A 6,433-nucleotide genomic window follows, 5' to 3' on the forward strand; every position below is an offset into this window, starting at 1 on the left:
TATGTTTATTACAGTTATTACAAATTTAAATGAAAATTAAAGCAGTTACAAATTACATGCTTTTGGTAGGCAGCCACTGGACAACAAATAAAGCCTCCAAACAACTGGAGAGAGAATAACACGACTATATCATCTGATTCTTTCCATGAGAACACAGTGCACATACCAGGCCTTATACAGCCAAACAGAGAAGTGAAAATCGGTATAAAGAACAGTGTAATACAGTACAACAAAAGAGGAAGTACTCTGAGAGGGTTTCCACCAGAATCTGAGATGCTTTTTCTTTTTTGTAATTTTCTTTTTTTTCAGTTACAGGTGGTGTAAGAAAAAAAGCAAACCAAAACATTTAAACATGGTGGATCAAACTCTACTCCTGTTTATTACTAAATTTATTAAAGTATCTAGGAAATTCCATTTAAAAATGTATAACCTTCTTCCAACAGACTAACTCAGTACCATTTCAAACATGGTTTTTGCCTTCTTTTGTCTTCAGGGAGTAAAATCTCCCTTTTATCAGCCTTCTCAAAATTCAGTAAATAGAGCAATTCACAGAGCCTGGAAGACTTTTCTAGTTCTTACTTCTTTAAAGTAAACATTTCTTTTTCTTCATTTTCTACAATCAAATAGGTTAGCCAATAGCTGAATTTTGATTTCTTGGCGTTTTTTGTTTCCTTTTTTAAAATTCTTGCTTTAAAATCAGGGATTACTGTAAATTAGGCCAAAATCTGACAATTTCACTCTTTAGGCTTGTCACTGCACTTGAACTTGATGCAGGTGCAAGGACTGTAGGCAGTGTAGAAGGGTGAACTTCTTAATTTTCATCATTTTGTAATTTGGTCCACATTGACTTATCTTCACAGATGGAAAATTTCCACTGAAGTTGGTGAAAAAATAGCTTGCATAAACTGGACAGAGGGTGTCACCTCTTGTTTTGCAACAGCAGAATGACACTACTCCATACAGTAACAGCATGGGTGAAGTTTACTCACATTTATCCTCATTTGCTTTTCCATCTGCTCTGAACAGAATGCTGTCAAGCCATGTGACCTCTCCTTCTTCTAATTAATTGATGATGGAAAGTGTTGTTCCCCCCAGGAAATGCTGAAAGTTGGTAAGGACTCTTTACTCCAGCATTTTGGGACATCATTTGCTCCCAAGGAAGAATAAAACCACCGAGATTAAATAAAAGGATAAAGAGGATCCCTGTAAAGGGATTCTCTCCACTCATAGAACGGGGAGCTCCTCACAGCTCCTTATACACAGCCCAATCTTATTGTCCTTCTCCCTCTTTATATACAGCGTGATTTGGTGGAGAGTGGAATAAGAGTCATATACATAGCAGGATGTTCTTCACAAAGCTTGTTAGCACATGCGGGGATGTGTGTTTTAATCTTTAAATCACCCTTAATTCACCAGGAGTTACTTTTTGACCATTGTGTCCTTCAAAGTTTCAGTGACACAACTTTGTTTCGCTCCTCAGAGCCAGAACAGGACCATCCTGTCTCCACAAGCCTCCTCCTTCGTCCAACTCAGCCTTTCTCACTGCCAGCTATGCAGATATCCATCCTCAAAGATAACATGGAATGCACATAGTGTATCCACAGGTAGTAAACCTTAGCCCTTGCCTGACTCCTTGGTCATCATCCTACAGTGCTGGGGGAGGAAAAGGAGAACACACAGAGAAATGGCTCCTGTCCTTGCAAACAAATTTCCAGGGAGAAAGGGATGACAAGTTGGCAGGAAGTCAAGAGCCACTATCTAAATATAACAAGCTGGCTCCTTGGCTTAAAATCCTGCAAGCAGAATTTGAAAATGAGCAAGCTGAGATGAGGAAAACACAACAACAGATTTGTGAGTTCAGAAGGGAGAACCAAAAGCTGCAGCAACAGAGGGTGAAAGACCAATGACAAAACCACATCCTGCAGCTTGAAACCGATGGAAAGAGATATGATATAGTCAGGGAACTACAGACAGCTACAGCATAATTCAGTCTGATACTGTAAGCACCGAAAGTATCTATAATGCACAATCCTAGCTGCCATGTGCAGCAGTTCCCAGCTGCCAGCTGCAGCAGTTCCCCTTCCCTTCTAGGGACAAACTCCCACAGATTCCAGCTGAGGGTTCTCTCCAAAAAGCTACTTTAAGAACTTTAAAGGTGAGGTAGCACTCCTGAATCCTTTCTTGGATTTGAGTCCTGTAGATGCTTAAAAGGTTAGCAGAGAAATTTTCCTGCTTTTTACAGCTGCTTGTGAGAGTCTCCTGTCTCACGCAGGCTAGCTGTAAACAGTGTAGAAGGTTTTGTAAACCAAGACTTTATCTCACAGGTGCAAACTTGTTATGCACAGTCTTCTTTTCCACACTGAAGAAAATATTTTGAAATAGGTGTTGTAGCATTCAGCCAATCACTCGAGGAGCTGTATGGTCAAGCACCCAATGATGTCATTTCTCTATTGCGAACCAAGTTATATAAACGAACTGATAATTAATTAAATAATGCCACTTATCCTGGACTTGAATTCCATGTCGTTCTTCGTGCCGTCCCTGTGGACAACAGCAACAGAGTCCAAGTGTGGAATTCTGTCTTACACAGATATTTATGCAATAATCCAGTTTCAAGCACTGATGAAACACCTTGCAATTTATTATTTCAAGTAAACGAAGAAATAACAAGTTAAGACAATGAACTTTTTTTTACTTCTTCAAGGGGAAAAGGAATGAAAGGATCAGAATGTAAGTGTTGCATAGTTTGTTACCTTCTCTCTTTCTTCAGCTTGCAGCAGCTTACAGATAGTTTTGTCTTTGTCTTGCATGCGTTAGGAAACATTCAAAACTGGACACAATATTCTAGATGCACTCCAATAGTGATTAGAGACATAAAAGTCACTCACAAAGAAAACAGATCTGCTTTGTTCATTTCCCATAGCATGAAGAGTAACATCTAGAAATTAATCTTCAATTTTCTTATTTTTTTCTTTAACGTTGACAACTCTACCATAGCCATAGGTGGCTTTCTTATTCATTGATTACTCCATGTGCACTTACATGAACACATTCTCTTACTGGCTATGTTTTATTTCCCTATTGTACTTTAGGCTTAAAATAGAATTTTGCTTTCACCACATGTGACAATACTCACAATGATAAAACCAGGAGATTGGAGGTTGTTTGGATACACTCAATGCTGCTACCAAATAATGCTGTAGTATACAGAGTTCACTCCCTGGGTGAGAAAGACTGGATTTATGAAATAGCCAACCTATCACTGAATAAGTAGCAATAGTTAACTTGCAGTGTAGAATAAAAATAGCTTTTTATCTTTTCATGTCAACGACTTTGTTTCTGCTCTTCACGCAGAGGGAAGATAAAAAATCTGGTGGCTAAAAATACTCTGTATGCTTTAAGCTGCATATATTGCAAAACCATCACCCCAACCCAAGTGTTGCACAGAGTCTTAAGCTGGGCAGCCTTGGACAAGGCCAAAGGGAGCTCTGAATTTCCTTTCCTGCTGCCATCATATGGAGCATATGGAATCCATCAATCTGATTAAGCAGTCATGGTTAGCAATGACAAATTTTACCTAGACTATTAGAGTTTTCATTTGACTTTTTCCATTTCTCAAAAAAAAATCTAATTATTTGGTCAAGTTTGTGGAACACAGTTTTCCATATATTTCTGTGAGATAGATCTCCAGAGAGGTATCTCACTCCTTTTTCTTTCTTAGATAAAATACAGAATTTGTGTGTGGTTGAGACAATTTTCTGCAATAGGGTAGCTAAAATTCCTTCCTGAAAAAAACCCTGGGAAAGCACTGACCTTCAAAGAACCACCACAATTCAGGCAAAAATTTAGCAGATCTCATTAAGAGCTCCTGTGAACACTGGTTTGTCTCCTGTACTACCATCCAGTCAGAAGCAGCTGACAGGACTTCCAGGGATGAGGTTGCTGTATGACCCCTTTCTGCCTGCATCAATTTCAAAAAGGTTGATTCCCCACAGTTATAATCAGTGGTGAGAAAGAATAATGTCAGTTTGACAGGTCTAAGTGGGAGATTCTCACTGGAATTATTAATAGCTACCACATACAGTAACTGTAATTTTGAAAAATACTATAGAAATTAAAATGAAAAAAAAATCCCTCAGAATTAGATAACTATAGAATTATTTCTCTAAACTACAAAAAGTAATGAAGAGATAAATCTTGGTGACTTTTTTTTTGAAAGTGTAATATTATCTCTCCTGATTTCAGCAGGCACAACATAATATGGAAAGGGTACAAAATCACCAACTATTAGAAGAAAATTTTAGAGCTTTTGACAGTTTCTGAAAGCAAAAAAATTGACCTTATCTGTGAGCCCAAGAAAAGTTTCAGAAAAAAATAGCAAGCAAAAATAACAAGGTACCTTTTTGGGGTGCACTGGATTAGGGGGGTTACTTATCAAAACTATTTATTGCATTGACCTGAACCTGAAGAGAACTGAGAAGGATGAGTTCTTGGCCCGTGGTAGCAACTGCAAGGTATTAACACCTAGAGCAATGTCCACAGAAAAGCAACCGAGAAAAAAAAGCCTACCAAACATTTTGCTAATATGTAAAATTCCAGGGAAACTCGGGGACCAAGTGAGAAAGTGATCCTCCGGATTGTACCAACAAAATTTCCTTCTACATTACAAGCAAGATGTCTGTCCTAGTCAGATTATATTGCAGATAGCTTTTTCCTGACGTATCTTGGTATGTCATCCAAAAGTGAGAAATAGGATGCAGAAAACAGGTTAGGACTGTATGACACTGCTCCTAAAAGTGCTTTGCTTAATTCATCTCTCATAGAAGGCACTGAGCAAATTATGAAGAGGCAGACCAACTGATTCTTGAACCCTTGGCCATGCCAAAAGCAAGTATTGATAGCAAAAATAAGAAGTCTCTACATAAACAGTTATTTGTCTTTTGCTGATATCTTCAAAGAGGGAACAACACATCTGGGAGATTCATTTAAGAAGTTTAAAATGGAAATGTAAGGTAAACATTACTTACAGATCACAGACTAGGAATGCTCACCCTTTTTGTAAGACACATTATGAAACTGAAGGCGTATTTCCTCGTAACACTTTTACATGTAATTTCTAACTGAAAACCTTCTTTTAAATGCAAGGATACAATGCCTGTACGTGACTGCAATCACATTCCCAGGAGCAACATGAACTCTGAGTGAACACCAGTCTTCTCAGCATTAGCATCCAACATAACAGATGTCAAAGCTCAACATCACAATAGTGGCAAATATTGTCAACATTTTTTATTATGCCTGTGAATGAACACACAGAGCAGTCCTTGCAAAAAGAAAGAAAAAAAAAATCTCTGCAGCTTGTTTCAGGTTTTCATACAGACTTTTCTTTCAAATTATAACTTGTTTAATATGGGTACTTAGCACAAAAGAAATGCAGCCTAATATGCTTTTAGGCACAGTTGTAACATTGGAGTCAGTCTTGCCTGGGTGTGTTGCCAAAGCTAGTCAAGGTACCGCAATTATTTTCAGATGCACTGTTAATTAACACCCTTCCATGCCCCAACAACATACAAACCCAGTAAGAGCACCATACAGGTTAACTAATTAGCAACGTCAAGAACAATTAACTCAGATGGAAAAGCAGCACTTAAAGTACATAGTCACTGTGTAGAAGACATAAAATGTTTCAGACCCTGCAGTGCTATATAGGAAACCTCCTACAGCATGCCAGTAATTTTTACTTTCCTGAAGAAAAAATAATTAGCTGCTTTCCCCCCCCAAAAAAGCTCCTGCAAAACAACCAAACCACGACTAGGATAAAGACATCACAACCTGGTGAAAGACCCTTACAGAAAAAGTAAAATTATACCATTGGGTGGATATTATCTGACTAGAAATACTTTTATCAGTAGCAATGAATGTCTTCTGGTTTTCATAATCACGTCACTTTCAGTCAATACTTAACAGCATTTCAGTAACATTTTCAGCAGGTTAAAATAAGATTAATCTTAGCTAGAATGGTTACTTCTGATAATTTTTTAGTGTAATTTGCAGGTTCAAAAGCAAATGAATGAAAATGAAAAATGAAAGCCTCAAGACTACATTTACCATTGCCATTACAGCAAGCTGCATATGCCCAAATGACAAAGTTAACTCAAGATATAGAATGTATCTTAACACTACTCTTGTTTCATTTTACCCTGGATGCAAATTGCTGAATAAACTGTGGGAGAAAAGAAAAAGCAAGGAGGCTGGTTTGGGCCTTGGCACTTTTATTTTCACTGAATGTTTTGATTGAAGGGCTTGGGAAAGCTTTGCATTTTAACATCCCTTATGCTGCATTTAACAAAAGGTCTACTGAGATAAAGGCAATGTATCTATCATATTCATTCCCTATCATGCTTTGGGAAACTTTCAATTAAACCATCAAATA

This window comes from Aphelocoma coerulescens, chromosome 2 (genome assembly GCF_041296385.1).
Source record: "Aphelocoma coerulescens isolate FSJ_1873_10779 chromosome 2, UR_Acoe_1.0, whole genome shotgun sequence".
In the NCBI taxonomy this organism is placed as follows: Eukaryota; Metazoa; Chordata; class Aves; order Passeriformes; family Corvidae; genus Aphelocoma; species Aphelocoma coerulescens.